This window comes from Lithobates pipiens, unplaced genomic scaffold (genome assembly GCF_037356315.1).
Source record: "Lithobates pipiens isolate NorthernLeopardFrog02 unplaced genomic scaffold, aLitPip1_a1.2 Scaffold_19, whole genome shotgun sequence".
Lineage (NCBI taxonomy): Eukaryota > Metazoa > Chordata > Amphibia > Anura > Ranidae > Lithobates > Lithobates pipiens.
The window spans coordinates 436,453,657-436,473,835 of NW_027507764.1; the positions used below are offsets into that span (position 1 = coordinate 436,453,657).

A 20,179-nucleotide genomic window follows, 5' to 3' on the forward strand; every position below is an offset into this window, starting at 1 on the left:
TCCTGGAGTGGCCTAGCCAGTCTCCAGATCTCAACCCCATGGAAAACCTTTGGAGGGAGTTGAAAGTCTGTGTTGCCCAGCGACAGCCCCAAAACATCACTGCTCTAGAGGAGATCTGCATGGAGGAATGGGCCAACATACCAGCAACAGTGTGCGACAACCTTGTGAAGACTTACAGAAAATGTTTGACCTCTGTCATTGCCAACAAAGTATATATAACAAAGTATTGAGATAAACTTTTGATATTGACAAAATACTTATTTTTCACCATAATAAATTCTTTCAAAAATCTGACAATGTGATTGTCTGGATTTGTTTCCACGTTTTGTCTCTCATAGTTGAGGTATACCTATGATGACAATTACATGCCTCTCATCTTTTTAAGTGGGAGAACTTGCACAATTGGTGGCTGACTAAATATTTTTTTGCCCCACTGTATATATGGAGCTCAGAGAGCTGGGGGAGGAGAAACCGCGGCACTATGGTCTTCCCAGTGAATGGCTGTACAGGGAGAAGCATGTCAGGACAAGTCTGATCATTGGAGAGCAGGCTGAGTTTTCAGCACAACTAGAGAACGGACCATGCTGTGCTTAATGTGGTCAGTTTTTAAAAGGAAAGCAAAGGGACTGGCAGGAATGCCAGGTATTTCGCACAAAGGAAGCAATACAAACAGAACAGGATTCTTTTTCATACAAGTACATGGAGCAACAGGCATATATAAGGAATATAAAATGATGGGTTTATATAATCTTTAAGATTTTTAGTACAAATAAAGCTTTTGTTTTGTTTGAAAAAAAATATATATTTTTTTAATGCAATATACATTCAAATATGTGACTGAACTAAAAATTTACTTTTTTTTTTTTCTACATTGTTCATTATCAGATAAAAAAAAAGTGTGTGTTGTAAAAAAAACAAGCATACATTTTATTTTATTGTTTTTCCTGTTTACAGTGATGCTAAAATTATGATTTTGGTAGAAAGCATTCCAAAGTTATATACAAACTAAAACGTGACACTAAAAAATAATGAACAAAATGGCTAAAAATAGAAAAACAAAGTTTAAATGTTAATGGTTAGAAATAAACAAAAAAAAAATTCACCAGGAAAATGGCTTGTAACAAGCATTTCCTAGCTGATATTTGAATTTTATTTTATGCCAGGCTTACATGCAGAAATGGGATATTGCCTTTTAAAGGCATAAACAAAGCATTTAAGAGACTATGTTGTAAAATGGCAGGCTGCAGAACCATTTATTTTGTGTGCCATTTAGAAAATGTCAAATATTTTGTGCTTTCTTCAAAGTGTTTGCTAATGTGAAATCTTAACTAAGGCTGAATTTAAAAAAAATCTATTTGTATACGGGTAATATGTATATGTAATTTTAGCTAAATAAAATAGGTAAATAGATTTCAAACTAGCCGGAAGTATGTACATATACATGCTAACTGAATGAGGCTTAACAATATCCAGTTTTCATAAAAAAAAAAAAAAAAAAAAGGTTTTTAACTTTGTTCATCTTTTTTTGCTTCTCGGGATTTGCGATATCCTGCTGTCTTTTACACCCACATTCTGTCTACATGCATGCACTCCAACAACATTTGCCTGTAGTCTTCATTGGAAGAGTTTGACAGGGTATACTGTTACTCATTACATTAAAGGACCAGAGAGTATATTAACATATTCAGCTTTCTGTATCACTGGATCCATGGCTGATTTTGACAGTTCACAGAAAGTAACCATTTTATTTTCTTCTTTTACTATCATGCCCATGTTTTTATGCTTGGGTTAGATCAGTGTTCTCCAAACTGTGGCCATAAGTGGTCCTTTACTTGCCTTTATCCGGGCCCTTGGGGCAATATTCCATCCAATGATACTAACAGAGGGGCATAATTCCTGTCGCTGACACCAACAATGGGGCACAGTTCCTTCCATTGATACCAAGGATAGGGCACAGTTACTTCTATTGACACCAACTATGGGACACTGTTGCTTCCACTGATGCCAGCGGTGGGGCACTAGTCCTTCCGTGGACGCCAGCGGTGGGGCACTAGTCCTTCCGTGGACGCCAGCGGTGGGGCACTAGTCCTTCCGTGGACGCCAGCGGTGGGGCACTAGTCCTTCCGTGGACGCCAGCGGTGGGGCACTAGTCCTTCCGCGGACGCCAGCGGTGGGGCACTAGTCCTTCCGCGGACGCCAGCGGTGGGGCACTAGTCCTTCCGCGGACGCCAGCGGTGGGGCACTAGTCCTTCCGCGGACTCCAGCGGTGGGGCACTAGTCCTTCCGCGGACGCCAGCGGTGGGGCACTGTTTACACCTACTAGATGCCGGGACAGTCTCTACTCCCACTGGCCCGAGTCCGCCCCCCCCCCCCCCTAAAGTCTGAAGGACTGTAAACTGGCCCTTTGTTTAGAATGTTTGGAGTCCCCTGGGTTAGATGATTTGAAGTTGTTCTAAAGGCTGAAGGTTTTTTACCTTCACGGATTCTATGCGTGAAGGTAAAAATACCTTCAGTGTGCAGCCCCCCCCCCCCCCCCCCCTATACACACCTGACCCTTATCCCAATCCAGCAATGTGCACAAGAGCAGAAGCTCTCTTGGGTCTGTCCTTCCTCATTTGCTGAGACACCGTATTGGGGGCCATTGGTCAGTGAGTGGGGACGGGGCCGTGCTATGCTGTGTGTGTCTCGTAGACACATAGAGGAAGCTCGGGAGCGAGCATGCATGAGTGCTCCCAGAGCAAACATCTTGCTTTAAGGCAATCAGAAGGGGGGAGGGACCAGGAGTGCCAGCAGGGGAAATAAGAAGAGGAGGATTGGGGCTGGTCTGTGCAAAACCATTACACAGAGCAGGCAAGTATGATCTGTTCGTTATTTTTTATGTTTTTTTGTTAAATGTGAACCTATACAAAGGCTTTAAACTGAAAGTTCAATTGAGCTTTTAAGAGCTATAGCTAAATGACAGCATTAGTTCAGATTTACAAAGAGAAAAAAGAGCAATATTGTGTGTGGGAATAAAGGGTGACCAAGATGGAGACGTTTCTGCTGTTGATATTACAGTTATGTTAAATTTATTTAACCTATGCTGTACAAATGACAACTCTAAACATTTTCTTCAGTCCATTCTGGGATTGTTTCAGTTTTGTTTGTTTTTTGAAAAAAACTAAATAGAAAATAATTTGGTTTGCTTATCTACAGGTAATTATGTTTATTCTGTGAAACTGTTGGGGCACATCCTCAAAAGTACATTCAGTCCTGGTTCTAATCCCTTGCATAACAATACTGGGCCGAATTGTGCTACTGCCTTATGTCTGTGGGTGACTTCTGAGCTGGCTGGTTGTTGTAAAGGGTGAACAGTTGATCAAACAGGTTGGAAACACAGTCCTAAATACCATTGTTCATGTCCCATGAACTACATGAAAAACCATTGCTAGCCACTGCCCTGCTACCCCTCCATAAAAGTCACTTGTTTGGTTGTAATACTTGCCCCTGTACAGGTAGTCTGAGAGTAAAGCTGGTTACAACTCTTAACATGCCCTGTTTTCCATAAAGCAAGCAGGCCTACTGGCACTTCGTTTACTCCAGGGCTTTTTACATGATTCTATACTGTTTAACCAGGAAGCTCAGGAGGCAAATCAATGGTCGGAGAAAAGTATCTGTGATTCAGGAAGATATAGATGTCTTCAGAGTATGACTGAGACTAGTGCCCTGGCATGAGTGTGATTTAAGGGCTGTGGCAAGAAGTCAGTCCAGGCAGCAGGCAAAGGCTTGGTCAGTAAATAGACAAGGGTCAGTCCAGCTAACGGGGCAAGAGATATGGTTGGAAAACAGGCCAGGGTCACATAATAGGCAGGTCAACATTCAGGAACACTAATGGCAGTTAGTGAGGCATATGGAAGAACCTATCACAGGCAGGCCTGTGAGGCTTAAAGTGATTGTAAAGTGTCTTTGGTATTTAAAAAAAAAAAAAACATACTTGCCTGCTCTTTTAAAGTGGATTTGCACAGATCAGTCCAGATCATCCTCTTCTCGGGTCCCTCTTCTATGCTCCTGGTCCCTTCCACCTGTTGAGAGCCAAGCAGCTTGCTGTGGGGGCACCTGAGCTGAGCTGCAGCTCCGCGTGTCCATTCGGACACGGAGCTGCAGTTCAGCCCCACCCCTGTCTCCTGATTGGCTTCCGCTGCTGTCAAAGTCAGTTAGCCAATGCTGCTGTTGCTGTGTCTCAGCCAATCAGGAGGGAAAGTTCGGACGGCCCAGACACTCGTGTACATTGCTGGATAGAGATGGGGCTCAGGTAAGTATTGGTGGGGGCTGCAGCACACACAAGGCTTTTTGTCTAAATGCATAGAATGCATTAAGATAAAAAAGAATCTGACTTTACAACCACTTTAAATCTGGTGCCGACAGACCAATACATATTTCTATAATACCACAGCATACTACTATAGAAATTCAATAACTGTCCAGTTTCTCAATTTGACCAAAACATTGATTCCTTTACATTCGAAATTTTAGTTCAGTCCCCTTGGAAAAAAATTGATTGTACAAAATAGATTTTTAATATGCCTTAGAAGAAACTAGAGCCTTGTCTTCAGGTATTATTATTTCAGTTCTGCAAACTTTGGCTTATCTGGTACCTATTTAAGGATTTTCCTGGTTAGGCGTCATGCACACTGGACGTTATAAAAATGCTAGTAGCATTAGCTGTAGAATGAGTTTTGCAGCATTTTTTTTTTCCACTTTTTTTAGCAAAACTATACTACCACAAAAACACATGGCTCAAAAATCCTGATAAACGCTAAATAACCACGTTCTGCAGCATTTTTCAGCGTTTTTAAGCTTTTATCAAAATTTGAGTGTTTTTACATCTAAAAGACGTCTCTCAAAACCCACTAGTTCTGGTTCCAGAACTAGTTCCAGAAAACGCCCCTGCCAAAAAACACTTACAACAGCCTATGTGTGCATAGACACATAAGAGAACATGCTGGGGAGTTTGGAATGGAGGAACTTGACTGGCCTGACCTCAACCCGATGGAACACCTTTGGGATGAATTAGAGCAGAGACTGTGAGCCAGGCCTTCTCAACTCAATATTAAACCCTATGGACCAAGACTGGGACACCATTAGGCTTGTTTCACACCTATGCAAGCTGCAGTTTGCATAGTGCAGGTGCATTTTGCGTTTTTCAATACATCCTTTTCATCCATTGAACCAAAAAACAGAAAAAAGCCCCTGTCCCTTTCCATAAAATACACAGATGTGAACTACATCCATAGGAAACCATATTAAATGTACTGTAGTGTGTCTGAAAAATGCTAAAAAATACATAGGTGTGAACCAGGCCCTAAAGCTCATGTGCGTGTAAATGTAGACAAAACTTTTGATAATACAGTGTATGTGAGCAATAAATTAAAAAAGAAATGGGAAGATTGTAAAAAAAAAAAACAAAAAGAAAAAATTAGATATGCCAAACAATCATTAAAAAGTGGCAAAAAGATAAAACTCTTAGGCAAGGATATGGCCGACCCGTGCTTTATAATGTAATCAACCTGATGTTGGGGTGAATTGTTACTATAAACTTTGTATTCCATGTATACTGATTCTTTTCCAATCATTTTTATTCAAGTGGATGTAATTTTTTTTTAATTAAAGCTTGCACCTTGTACAGTATAGGATTTCATTTCATCTTTGCCCAGTCTTGCCACAAAGAGTTAATCCAGTTCTGAGCAGTCCTCGTATATTTTTTTTCAGTGAGATTAAAATGGACAGACAGAGAAATAGGAGTCTGTTTCTCCACCTTGCTGTGAGTGACAGGTGACTTGCATATCTTATGCAGGAGCCTGAGAGAGAGATTCTGTGTACTTCAGATCCCCCCCCCCCTCCTCTCCAGCTCACCCAGGATTGGCTCCTCCACAACTCAGCATGGTTGGGCATGCTAAAGTCATGTGATGACTTTTCTGAGTCCTGACTGGATGTTGGTGATCATAGCAGAAGTTCAGTGTAAGAAATACACAGGAGAAAATGCATGTTTAACCACCTCGATACAGTGCACTTACACCCCCTTCCTGACAAGACCAATTTTCAGCTCTCAGCGCTCTCACAGTTTGAATGACAATTACTCAGTCATGCAACACTGTACCCATATGAAACTTGCGTCCTTTTTTCCACACAAATAGAGCTTTCTTTTAGCGATATTTAATCACTAGTGGGTTTTTTATTTTTTGTGCTATAAATAAAACAACGTAAATTTTGTGAAAAAAAAAGCCTTTTTCTTTGTTTCTGTCATACATTTTTGCTAATTAGTAATTTTGGCCAAAATTTATACTGCTACATATCTTTGGTAAAAATAACCCACATTAGTATATATTGTTTGGTCTTTGTGAAAGTTATAGAGTCTACAAACTATGGTGCCAATCGCTGAAAATTGATCACATCTGATCAGGCCTTCAGTACATCAGGTGTATCTCATTTCTTGAGACACTAACAAGTCAGGAAAGTACAAATACCCCCCAAATGACTCCTTTTTACAAAGTAGACATTCCAAGGTATTAAGTAAGTAGCATGTGAGTTTTTTTAAGTTGTCATTTTTTCCCACAATTCTTTGAAAAATGAAGATTTTTTTTTTTATCATTTTTTTTTTTTTACAAAATTGTCATATTATCAGGTTATTTCTCACACACAGCATATGCATACAACAAATTACACCCCAAAATACATTCTGCTACTCTTCCCGAGTACGGCGATACCACATGTGTGAGACTTTTACACAGTCTGGTCACATACAGAGCACCAACATTGATGTAGTACCTTCAGACGTTCTACGAGCAAAAATGACGCATCTCATTTCTCAACCACCTATTACACTTTTGAAGGCCCTGTAGTACCAGGACAATGAAATTTCCCATAAAATGACCCCATTTTGGAAAGCAAACACCCCAACGTATAATCTGTGAGGCATAATGAGTCTTTTGAACGGTTAATTTTTTTCCAGAAGTTTTTGGAATGTGGAAAAAAATTAAAACGCATTTTTTTTTTTACACAAAATTGTCAATTTATAAGATATTTCTAACACATAGCATGTATATAGCAAAAATTACACCCCAAAACACATTCTGCTACTCCTCCCGAGTATGGCGATACCACATGTGTAGTACTTTTACACAGCCTGGCCACATAGAGAGGCCGAACATTGAAGTAGTACGTTCAGGCGTTCTAGGAGCATAAATGACACATCTCATTTCATTCCTACCCATCACACTTTTGAAGGTCCTGGACCACCAGGACAGTGAAATTAGCCACAAAATGACCCCATTTTGGAAAGCAAACACCCCAACGTACATTCTATGAGGCATGGGCTGCAAATAGGTACTCGGGTACGCTGATGGGCTGGTGACAGGTACTCTGGTACTCTGATGGCCTGGTGACAGGTACTCGGGTACTCTTATGGCCTGGTGACAGGTACTCGGGTACTCTGATGGCCTGGTGACAGGTACTCGGGTACTCTGATGGCCTGGTGACAGGTACTCTGATGGCTTGGTGACTGGTATTTGGATACTCTGAAGGGCGGTGACAGGTACTCAAATGAACTGTGACAGGTACTCAGGTACTCTGATGGGCCGTGACAGGTACTCAGGTACTCTGATGGGCCGTGACAGGTACTCGGGTACTCTGATGGGCCGTGACAGGTACTCGGGTACTCTGATGGACCGTGACAGGTACTCTGATGGGCTGTGACAGGTACTCGTGTACTCTGATGGGCCGTGACAGGTACGCTGATGGACCGTGACAGGTACTCTGATGGACCGTGACAGGTACTCGAGTACTCTGATGTGCCGTGACAGGTACTCTGATGTGCCGTGACGGGTACTCTGATGTGCCGTGACAGGTACTTGGGTACCCTGATGTGCCGTGACAGGTACTTGGGTACTCTGATGTGCCGTGACAGGTACTTGGGTACTCTGATGTGCCGTGACAGGTACTCGGGTACTCTGATGTGCCGTGACAGGTACTCTGGTGAATTGTGACAGGTATTCAGGTACTCTGATGGGCTGTGACAGGTACTCGGGTACTCTGATGGACTGTGAGAGGTACTCTGATGGACTGTGATTGACAGGTACTATGAGGGGTGGTGACAGGTCCTCTTTATTGAGGGGGGGAATCAGTGTGATTGGTGTACACTGTAGGCGGTAACGAGATGTTACCGCAATCTCCTCTTCACACACGATCGGTGTGTGAGGAGGAGAACCCGGTAACATCTCTTTACCGCGGTTTGTTTACATTTTAGTGATCGGCTGTGAAAGGATCACAGCCGATCACGTGGGTAAACAGCCGGCCAATGGCTGTTTACCAGCGTCGGCGTTGAGCAGTGTTCCCGGGGAACACGCCACCACCGACGTGCACGCTCGCGCCGTGCACAGTCGGGGTGTGACCATCTGTGATCGGCCGTGACTTCATTACGGCCGATCACGTGGTAAACAGCCATAACCAATGGCTGTTCACCCCCTTCGGTGGCGAGCGGTGTCTCCGTGACACGCCGCCACCGAAGAAACAGGGATGCACGCGCACGATTGCGCACACTCCCTGTTTAAACGGGAGGCCGTCATATGACGGCCTCCCGCCACAATAGGTGCGCCGCCTGGCCGTCATTTGACTGCCGGCAGTCAGCAACCAGTTAAAAAGGGGAGTGTAGAGGTGGGCGGGGAGTCTACTGACATTACGACTCCACCCACCGAGCTCCGGACAACAGAACCACCTCCAGAATCTGCAGTTTTTTCGGGTCTCGTAACAGAGTAGAGACATTTGACAGGTAAGGATATATGCAGTAGGCATGTATATCCTTATCGATAACCACTATGGCAGTAATTTAGAAAGGATGAGGGTGGGTTTACATCCACTTTAAGGTTATAAACCATACAGATATAAAGCCTTACAATACAGTATAGAAAAATACCAGTACATGAGAACATTAGTGACATACACCATTGGTCGCTAAGGAACCTGCATAACGGAATTTTGGGCTATGACTATAATTCTTAATAACAAAAGTTACACTCCGAATAGGATGCATGACTGGGGGAAGCCCTTATCTAAGACGAGGGGTCATCTCAGCCATGAATCGATCACAGTAGTTGGTCTTTGTGGTCTTTTTACTGATTCTTTGAGAGATAATACTCCTTAGAAATTCTATATGCCTCTTTTCTGTCCTGAGGGACAGATGTTGACATTTTGTCATGATTTAGTGATGGAACGAACTATTTGTGCCCTCTGCATTAAAATATACCTTCTCTGTGTGGTCACCCACCCTGCTGATGATAATATAGGGGTGCCTGGTGCCCCTGTGCAGTGGTAAGGCCTCAATCTACAGATTTGATTTGTGGGTTTCTTTGCTTGTAGCAACAATTTATGCATTTGTTTCTCATGTGCTCTATTTGAATGGCCAGGGTTTGGGGCAGGTTTACAGTGACGACACATGATACTTTGCTATGAAAGACACAAGAAGTCAGAGTAGCATGATTGTTACTGATAGATTTCACACGCATAGTTTTGGCTGAAAATGGTAACAGTTATGTGAATATAGCTTTAATAGCATTATAAAACCCTAACCTTCTCAGTATAAACCTAGACTAATCTTGTGATACAGACTTCTAGTTCCAGTGTAAGCTGTAAAGTCTTTAGGCAGAGGAAGGTGATGTAGATCTTGCCTGGTTGGAAGAGGCGACAGATTACGTTGCACCACAGAAAAAGAGGAGGTGGGGGGCCCTTTGTCATTTGCCTGTACGGGAGTTGCTGGATTCAGAATTGCTATAGCAACAGACCACATGATAAGGTGTATTAAATTGCTGTGCTGTGATCATGCTCGCAGTACCAAGATCCTTTTTTTTTTTTTTTTTTTTTTTTTTTTTTTTTTTCCCTCTGCTTTCATTGAATTTGAAGGTTACTGTGGTTGTAACGATCTCACATTTTTACATTACAATGTACATGCATAGATGACTGAGCCATAGAGTGCAGGAATTATAGCCTGGTAAGTGTTTTTGTAAAAACTCTTTTATACTCCAACTATCGTAACATTTTATTTTGCATGAAATGAAAGTTCTAGGAAGTGATAAAAGTGAGATGCTATGCACTCATGTTCTTGTTGTAATAAGTCATGTTTTAATCTTACCAGCTACTTTGCACACAATCATTATTGATGGACTCTAAGCAACATCCTCTATGTGCTACAGAGTAACTTGTTCAAATTCTGGCTTTGTGCTGCTTGTTTGTAAGGTGCAGTATTCCAAATGTAGCTGATATACACATATTAATCAGTAGATTATATGTGTATATCACAAATAATGTAAGTTTATTGGTGCATGTCAGTGACAAAGTTTCACACAGTAACTGGAGAGCTTCTTCTATAAAGACAGTATTCCATTGTGTTATACATAGTGCGCTGCAAGTGTGTGTGTGTGTGTGTGTGTATATATATATATATATATACTATAAATACGATGTTGTAGCTTCTTAAAAATTGAGCTAACCTAGGGAGTTCTCTTTTGTTGTGTATATACATTAAAATATATATACACACACACACACACACTATATTGCCTTTACATGAACTTTAATGGCACCTCAGTGTCAGGTCACCTTGAGGCCAGGTGGCAGATGCACACTGTAGGGATCAGGAGTGCATCGCAAGGTTGTGGACCCTACGGCTGACTGCTGTGGATGGGAGTCAAGGTGATAAGGAAGGTAGGGCCGCCAGAACACCAAGACTGATCCCACCGGGGTTAGAGCGTAAGATTTCCTGGGGCGTGGAGTCTAAGAGCCAGCAGGTGTTCACCAGAGCCTCTAGTGGTGAGGATGGACTGGGCTGCAACTGGCTCCAGGTCACGACCCCCAGGGTTCCCCAGCTCGCACCCACAGTAGGCAACAGGAGGATAGGGATAGTGAGGGATAAAGCCAAGGTCGGGCCACAAGCAGACAGGAATAGTCGGGGACACGCCAATAGGTCAGGATCACAGACAAACTGGGATAGTCAAGGACACGCCAAAGTCGGTAATGGAACAACAGAAGAGCACACGGCAGGTATCAGGAAGCCAAACACACAAAGGTCGATCAGCAGGGTTGGCCTGCAGTGCACAGGTTAATATAGAGTTCTCTGAAAGGAGCTAGGGTGGAGCCATGCCAGAGGATGGATTACAAAAGCAGTCCGGTGAGGGTCGGCTGGTCTCTAGAGATGAACACATGGAAACAGGTAAGCAGACAAACTCTATTGCATAACCATCACACTCAGTCTTAGTCCATAGGGTTCAATATTGCGTTGGCCCACCCTTTACAGCTATAACAGCTTCAACTATTCTGGGAAAGTTGCCCACAAGGTTTGGAGTGTGTCTATGGGAATGTTTGAACAATCCTCCAGAAGTGCATTTTTGAGGTCAGGCACTGATGTTGGACATCAAGGGCTGGCTCGCAATCTGTGCTTTAAATTATCCCAAAGATGTTCTGTCGGGTTGCGGTCAGTACTCAAGTTGCTCCATCCCAACCTTGCACGTCATAGAATGAATGAAGGTAAAAAAACCTTGAGACATAGTAATTATAGTATAAGATAGGAACCCATCACTAAAGTGCTAAACCAGTCTCCTATCATGGCAATACTCAGCCCAATAGATTTGGATTTTAAAATTTTTTTTTATTGATCTAAAAAAGACCTAGCATTTGACAGGGCAAATATAAGCCCACATAAATAAAAAGGATACACCAATAGTAGGAACCATGAAACATGTTGTGAGCATGGGAGAAGAAAATTAAGATACAAGAGCTGAAATATTGAAACTGTTTATAGCGCCACATGCCTTTATAAATGGAATATCTAAGAAATTTTGATGGGACTTTTAAAGCGCAAAAAACAAATCAAAATGTATAAAATATAAATTTTTAATAGATTAAAAATTATAAATACATAGAATAAATATTCCAAAGAATATTGCACAGGCCACCTCTTCAGGGCTTCCGAATCGGTGTCTGGAATCGCTAGAATAATTGCATCAAATGTGTTTTGGCTAAAGGGAGACTTCAAATGACACTTCAACCAGCTGATATCAAGTACCAAAAGGGATATCGATCAGGACCAAACATCAAAGAAGAAGGTCGTATCTGCTGAGCCAAAGAGTGTTTGAACACTGGTGACAACGCTCAAGAGTTGGGCAGATAGAAGTATCAACCGAAACCCAATGAGTGCAATAGCAGGTATATCATATGGAAGATATTTCCAAGGGAAACTTATGGGCTAGATGGTGAGGATGGATATTTCCAAGGGAAACTTATGGGCTAGATCAGTGTTTCTCAACCTTTATGAATGATTTTTTATTGAATTTATAGAAGAGAAACACACATTCAAAAATCCCTTTATACATGGCATTCCTAAAGTATATAATTGAAATAATATTCCCAACCCCCCAAAATATACATACATTTCTAGGGTTCTCCCAGCCCTCTTCCACATTTTTAAGAAAAAAGAAGAATTTGACTACCCCCCTTCCCTAAACTCCCCACAGGGATCTCTGCTGCTTTCCCAGTGGAGTGGAGACACCACTGGTGTGTTACTGGACAGATCACCAGTTGAAAATAATGGTGAGAAAAATAAAAAAAAATCAAGGATTGGTAATCTGCAATATATTAAAAACAATTTGGAGGGGGGGGGGGGGGGGAATACCTTTTTAAATGCAGAGACAGATATTAAAAGCGCCAGTAAACTGATAGTAAATATATATAGGTTTAAGGCTGGATTGTGTTTTTTTTTATGTGTGTGATAAGATAGAATAGATATTCATTTTCATGTACTGTCGTCATCGTCATCAAAAATGGGCATCATAGGTCCTACGCACCTCAACACGTCACGCAGATGTGAGATCATTTAAAACATTGGCTAATCTATGTACATACATTGATAGGAGTTAAAATTCAAGTTAATGCCTATGTTTGAATGGACCTCAAAAGAGCAAATTTAATATAAAATAAAAACGTTGGCTGATAAACCTGTGCTGAAACATTCAATGGTAGTAAACAGTAAGCACACCCAGGTAATCTAAGATGGCACATTTCTAATTTTCTCAGCAGGTATTGCTTCTTTAACAACTTGCCCTCCGCGCTATAGCCGAATGACGGCCACAGAGCATCATATGACGGCCTCCCCTTTGCACACTCCCTGCGATCAACGAGTCACTGAGACTCGGGTGATCACAGATCCGAGTAAGGGGACAGCGCGAAGAGAATAAATACCCAACACTGACTTATTTGCAAGGGACATCGGTCCCGAAGATGGAGAGGCAATTATGTCTCCTCTGTGCCACCTATCAATGCCCATGAGTGCCACTTGTCAGTGCCCACCAGTGGTCAAAATCTGTGCCATCTAGCAGTGCTAACCGATCAGTGCCCATTATTGCCATCCATCACTGCCACCTATTGGTGCCCATCAGTGCTACCTCATCAGCGTACCTTAATGAAGGAGAAAAATTACCTGTTTGCAAAATTTTATAACAAAATATAAAAAAAAAAAAAAATATTTAATTACATTTTTTTCTTTTTTTTTAATTCAGTCTTTTTACATTTTTTTAACAAAAAATAAAAACCGCAGAGGTAATAAGATACCACCAAAAGAAAGCTCTATTTGTGGAAAAAAAATTCTAAAAATTTAATTTGGGTATACAGTGTTGTATGACTGCGCAATTGTCATTCAAAGTGCATTAGCGCTGAAAGCTGAAAATTGGTCTGGACAGGAAGGAGGTTTAAGGTTTGCTAGATGTTTACTGATCCTTTTAATGAATGACCGATAAATTCTACAAAGTTGACTAAACTGGAACACCATAGAGATGTATTTATATGCTTTATTGTTTACAGACTGTCTGAAATAATATATGTATCCAAACGTTGACTGTAAACGTGATCTTATTTTCAATAAAACCTTTGATTGTGAAAAAAAAAATTCTACAAAGTTGATTTATAGAGCAAATATCACATTTTAAAAATATGTATTTAACCACTTGCTTACTGGGTGCCCAGTGCCCAGGAGGCAAGTGGTTAAATACATATTTTTAAAATGTGATATTTGCTCTATAAATCAACTTTGTAGAATTTATCGGTCATTCATTAAAAGAATCAGTAAACATCTAGCAAACTTTAATGTCTCTAACGCACACTTCTCTAGAATCATCTGTTGGCTGTATTTTTAGCACAGGGGTCGGCACTGGTCCTTGAAACAGAGGACCTGTCCACTAAATGTAAACTTCCTCAGCGGGGCCCACTGAGGAAGTTCTGACAAGCGCCATTCGCGCGCGGGGGGGGGGGAGCCATGCACGGATGACGTCAGCTGCTGCCACCCTTTGAAGCTAACAGCACACGGTTGTACTACATGCCTGTATTGTTTTATTCCATATTAGTAGCGAGTGGACACACATTTTTATGTTTGCACGGTGAGCACGTAGATCTCCCTTTTTTCATATACACATGGTCTGATGCCCCCATTGAGACTAGCAATCTGGAGGAGAAGTTCAAATTGATTTGTTTCTGTTACCTACCTTTTGTATGGGACCTGCTCGCATGACTACCTGTTAGTTTAGGAGTCCATGCCTTGGAGGTGAGCGTAGAACTTAGATCGAAGGTGGAGTGTCTGTCGTCATTACTGAAACTGTGGATCTTCACCAGTGGAGTCATCTCTCTGGAACTTGTAGTTCACCAGCTTTTTGGACTATATTTTATTGTTATATTGCGCTGCACTTTCCTTAATTTTATCAATTGTTATTGATTTTTTTTTTAAATCATTCAGTGTTCAGCTTGCATTTTGGGGGGGGGGGGTTTCTTATTATTGCGCTGATTGCACCCTCTATTTATACGATGAAAGGAAAATGCCCACTTTTATATGAGACTCTAACAAGAGTAGATAACCATTTTTTTTTTTTTTTTTTTATCCACTGGTGCTGTAGCACAAAAGGCCACCTTTTGACCTCTGGTTGTTAGAAAGGTAATTACATGGACTGTGTTTGCTTTGATTACTTTGCAACCAGACCAGTGCTGCCATACAGTAAATTGCTGTGCCAAGTGAGTTGTTAATTAGATATATTAAAGCTGACACCTAGCCTAAAGTGTTATAACACAATGTAAAAAATGTAATAATCACTGGCGTCACTTTTTATGTGAATACGATCTGTGGTTTCTCTCTGTGGAGTGATATCCTTGAATAGGTATTTCCCACAACAGAGCATGGTCTCAATCAGTGGTTCTCAGTAACCTTTAATGTTGCAGGTATTCTGCTGTATTCTATAAGGGCTTTTTCACACAGGTGGATCTGCCTGCGCAGTGGGGGATCTGTACTCTGATCCCCGCTGAGCAAGCGGATGACAGGTCCGTGTCTCCGTCACTTATGCAGAGTGGGTACAGCACGCTTTCATCTATGGGTGGTCAGATCTGAACGGGCCAACCCTCCATTTACATGCTACTTCTGATACAATCCAACGTACGGATGGGAAACTGATCCCCCTGTTTTTATCGGATGTCAGCGGGTGTAAACGTGCACATGTCAGGTTACAACTGTCGCTCCATAGAGGGCAATGGATGGTCCGATCAGGTCCGCTTAAACTGACTGGTGGATTCGATCAGTTCATCCACGATGAACAGGGCCTGCAGGTAACTGAAGTTAATTTTTGTATACATTTTGTTTGTTTAGTTATACCTCCAAGCATTTCTCCACATTACGGACCCATCCTTAACAGTGGGCCCGCCCACACCTTTTAACATGAGCCCACTGGTGTGCATTTGTGTAGGGGCAGTGCAATGTGTTAGCCCTTGTACACACGGTCGGAGAATCCGTCGGAATGTGTCCTATCGGACCGTGTTGTCGGATAATCCGACTGTGTGTGGTATGCATCGGACTGATTCCGTCGGAATATCCGTCGGATCCAATTTTCCAACTTGTTGGAAATATTTCCCGACCAACTGGTTCGATCGGACATACTCCGATCATGTGTAGAGAATTTTGATCGGACCAAGTGCCACGCATGCTCAGATCAAATTCCTACATCAAAGCTATTGGCTACTAGCCTGAACGTAGTCCCATCGTAACGAAATTACGTCCTCACGTTCTGAATGATCAGATTTTTCGACAACTTAGTCCGACCGTGTGTATTCAACAGTTTTGGACAAGATCCGACTGACAAAATCCGACGGATTTGGTTGTTGAAATCTCTGACCGTGTGTACAGGGGCTTACAGATTACCGGTTTTTCTATTTTTTAATCTTTATTGAAACATCACAAATGTCACATTTAATTTAGTTCCATGCTCTACATAAAAATACAACCTCTCCTTTTATCAGCGCACCTTGATGTAGTGCACTAGTGTGAATTACAACAATGGGACCAATTGCCTTATCTTTGTACTGGGGCTGCGTTGGGCAATGTTGGTGGTAGGAACGGCCTTTTTTTACTACACTTCTATTTTTCTTTTTTTTTTTCTTCCTTTAATGTCAGAGATGTCCCAGCCTAAAGCCCTATACACATGGGCCAAATGTCGGAAGGTATCGGCTGATTAAAAAAAGTAGTCCGACATTCGGCCCATATATATATATATATATATATATATATATATATATATATATATATATATATATATATATATATATATATATATATATATATATATATATATATATATATATATATATATATATATATGCCACTCTGTCTGCTAGAAGCCAGCTGAGCATGCTGGAAAGCTAGCAGTCTACTGACTTATGATCAGCGCTCTGTCAATGGTAGAGAGTGCTGATTGAAGTGTTTTGGCAGGGCGGACAACCCGCTGTCAGAACACAACAGCCCAACATGGGGCGATTGCTGCACTAACTACTAACATTGCATAGCTAGTACAGCGGCTCTGACCAGAGCTAGTGTTTACCAGGCATAAGTCATTGCAAGCAGAAGGCAGTGCCCCAGCGCAAGATTTATTTCTTTTAAAAGGGCACTGTTAAATCAACACACGAGCGGATTTTCTGTCAGAAAAAACGTGTATGGTTTTTCTGATGGAATTCAAGCTTGGCTTGCATACACATGGTCACTCAAAAGTTCTCTGAACTTTTGACCATCAAGAATGCGGTGATGTACAACACTACGACGAGCCGAGAAAGTGAAGTAAAATGCTTCCGAGCATGCGTCAAATTATTTCCGAGCATGTGTAGGAATTTTGCATGTTGGAATTTGTACAGACGATCGGAATTTCCTATCGGCACTTTTTCCGACCGAAAAATAGAGAACCTGCTCTCAATCTTTTGCTGGATGGAATTCTGCCAGCAAAAGTCCGATTGAGCATCCACACAGTTGGAATTTCTGACCAAAAGCTCACACCCGACTTTTGCTGGCAGAATTTCTGATCGTGTCTATGGGGCTTTAAGCAGAAAAAGCTTTTGGGATTTTTGCCTGTACATAGTCACTTCTTTGTGGGCTTGTGGCATCTTCCTTATGGATCTGTGTGATGCATTATGGAGACACTACGGAAGTTAATAAAAAAAAGTTTCCTGCTGTGTACTCGGCTCAATAGCAGTGGAAAGGATACATTCACAAAGGCACAGCAGGTACGCTGCGATTGAATAAGTCCCAGTGAGCTGCTCCAGATAGTTCTATGCAGGACATGTCATGCACACATTCAGAATTGTCTTTTTATACTCCATCTAAGTCGAAGGTAAAATATGTCCTCAGTTCTTTTAATGTTTCAGTATGGCAATTTCCCTAATTGCACCCCATGGGGTCATTTTGTACTGCTCTTTATTTGATATAGAAAAAGTTAGTGTATGGATAGCCAGCACAGTTTTTCATGTTTTGGATAGAGTAGGGAAGGTTTAAAACACCTGTCAGGTTATTTGCTGTACAGGGGGTCCCCGAGTTGCGAATGGGTTAGGGACTGCCTGTTTGTTCCTAAGACGGATTTGTTCGTAATTCTGACGCACATTCGCAGAACAGCGTTTTTCCAATGTGCACGTCGGCGCCACCTGCCGTTCTTAAGTAGGAGTTTGCAAGTCTGAGGTTCGTAACTCGGGGACCCCCTGTATTGTAGGGGAGATTACCCTTCACTTCCTGTCCCAGAGGGCCAACAAGGTGGCAGGAATTGCCCTATTACATAGGTGCCAGCAGAAGCTATCCAATTGGAACATTTTCCCTTACCTCTTGTTCTTGTAACAACTCTAAATGTAGGATTTCCCTACACTTGGTGACAGTGGTTATGAGTGGTTCAGAAACCTCCATCCCTCACCCCATACCCCCCCCCCCCCCCCAGCCCTTTTTTTCCAGTTTGGCAAGGGTTAATAATACGAAGAAGCCATAACAGGCACTCATCAAGAAATCCCATGATGGTGGGACGATTGAAAGGTCCACCCGCTCTATTCATAGATTTTGTTTCATTCCTAGAGACTGTAGTACCAGCTTCTGTGAATGGGGAGCTGGACATAAAGGGTGGCCATAGTTGGGCACTCTTGATAGTGAGTGCATTTCACAGCAACCTTCATTCTATTAACCCCCGTTGCACCAAAAGGGGGGGGGGGAGAGGAACATTTTTGCTAAACGAGGGCACAGCCACCCAAGGGACATGTCTTACTGAAAGTAGAACTAAAAGTACCTTTTTTTTGGGGGGGGGGGGGGGGGTTGAGCAAGTATGTCCCATTGAGGAGATTTCCTTTCTCTCCTTGTCCTATAGCCAAAACGGGATGTGTGAGACAATCTCTTTGCAATGAAGACATTTCTGGTGGTCACCAAAACTATTGTCCCCTTTGGGAGATTTCCCCTCTATTGCTGCCCTAGTGACAACCCAAAATGTGGGATTTTATTTCACTTTTAGTCATAGGCCCCATTGTGTGCCCCTTCTGGCCATATTTTATTGGTATGGGGATGCACAGGTGTTGCATTTATATGTTTATTGGGACATGCAGCTGCATAGACGCAGCTTATGTGTGTCAATGTGAAATCCATGTGGTTGTGTGTGCATCTACCTGAACTCACCCAGGGTGCCTTCAGGGCCATGCACCCGCACAGATGTCACATTGGGACACAGCAGCTGTGTGTCCCAGTGGACATCTATGGCACTCTATCAAAGGAATGAATGCAACACCTGTGTATTCCCATGCCAGTAAAGGATGGCCCTGCTAGGGGCACACAGCTTATCGTAATGGTAAACAGGACAAATAGAAAGGTTAAGGGTGCTTTTTGGGGGTACAGACGGCAATAAAACCCTGACTGGTGTTCTAAGCCCTCTCTAAAACTAAAGAGAAAGTTTTGCCTTTGGTTATACTTGAAGGTAAGTAATGTCCTTTTGTGCTTATTTTAATTAACCTTGGGCTCTAAATCCTGTTTTTTGTAGTGAAACTCATGAATAGTTTAACTTTTTCCTGTCTTTTTGTACCAAAAAAAGTGGTTAGTGAATTTAAACTCCTAGTCATCAGTCCTTGTCAAACTCATTCACAGTGTGCACTTGGTCATATGCTTGCTTTTATCCTTGTTTGGAAATAGTGCAATTTTTCATTATGGAGTTTCCCACACTGTCTAATCCACGTGATTCCAATGGCCGACACATATAATCCGTGCATTGTTGGCTTGTTTGACCAAGGAAGTGTTACGCCAAGTCCCATCCAGATAGAAGTTTAGCCTGATTTAATAGGCTTTGTGCTGGTGCTTTGCATTAGAATTGAACTACATTAAATTAGCATACAGAACTGTACCTCCTTATCCACATTTGTGTACATTTATTAGTGGAAATGGTAGTTGTCTGTCATGTTCCATTACGCCTGCAAACTGACAAAGAATCTAATAAAATAAGCTGAAAATGTTCAGGTTTTCCTAGTAGCCATAATGTCTGTAGGCTATATGCACTTGGCATCTTTACACTTTTACAAAGAAAAAGAAGACAAAGCATATTATTTTATGTGGGCTCTAAAATAGGTTAAATCTCATATGCTTTTTTTTTGTTTTTTTGTTTTTTTAACTCTTTGTGCTGTCATTTATAATCATTGTGGGACTGGTACCTTTCAGCCTAAATAATTTGGGCACCAGCTAAGATGAGTATGATGCTGCAGGGGTAATTCCAAAGTAAGGGGTAGGATAAGTTGGTGCTAAGGGTCAATGGAGTAGTTGTCTACCAGGGCAGATTTTATTTTTGCAAGCAAAAAT

At 41.8% G+C, this 20,179-nt stretch overlaps 1 protein-coding gene across 19 annotated transcripts in view; it reads left to right on the forward strand.

The window, feature by feature from the left end:
- DTNA (dystrobrevin alpha) overlaps window positions 1-20,179 on the forward strand; it is a 370,761-nt gene that overhangs the window by 142,263 nt on the left and 208,319 nt on the right. Inside the window, exon 1 of one of the 19 annotated variants that reach the window (XM_077492635.1) lies at window positions 9,929-10,018. The exons of the other annotated variants lie outside the window; for them this stretch is intronic. The gene's annotated coding sequence lies outside the window, so the exon portion shown is untranslated. Of the gene's footprint in view, window positions 1-9,928; window positions 10,019-20,179 lie in introns of those variants that run through there. 19 annotated transcript variants of the gene reach the window in all.